Here is a 220-nt window from a genome sequence, read left to right as displayed (position 1 = left end):
CAGTCGCGTGCTCGTGTGATTCCCTCCTTGCAGCTGGCTCTGATGCCTGTTGCACCCTCCACCAGCAGCCCGGCACAAAGCCGGTGCAGACATCCCCTCCTGACCGCGCATAGTTGGGATTAGCAAACCGAAATCAGCCAGAAGGAGACACACACGCGGTCGGGAGTGACCATCACAGGACGAGGGGCGATACTTCCCACTTGTTGAACTGTTGCAGGGT

The sequence above is a fragment of the Fulmarus glacialis genome, unplaced genomic scaffold (genome assembly GCF_000690835.1).
Source record: "Fulmarus glacialis isolate BGI_N327 unplaced genomic scaffold, ASM69083v1 scaffold1943, whole genome shotgun sequence".
Taxonomy (NCBI): domain Eukaryota; kingdom Metazoa; phylum Chordata; class Aves; order Procellariiformes; family Procellariidae; genus Fulmarus; species Fulmarus glacialis.
The sequence above is the reverse complement of the archived record's forward strand: the minus strand, read 5'-3'. Positions refer to the sequence as shown.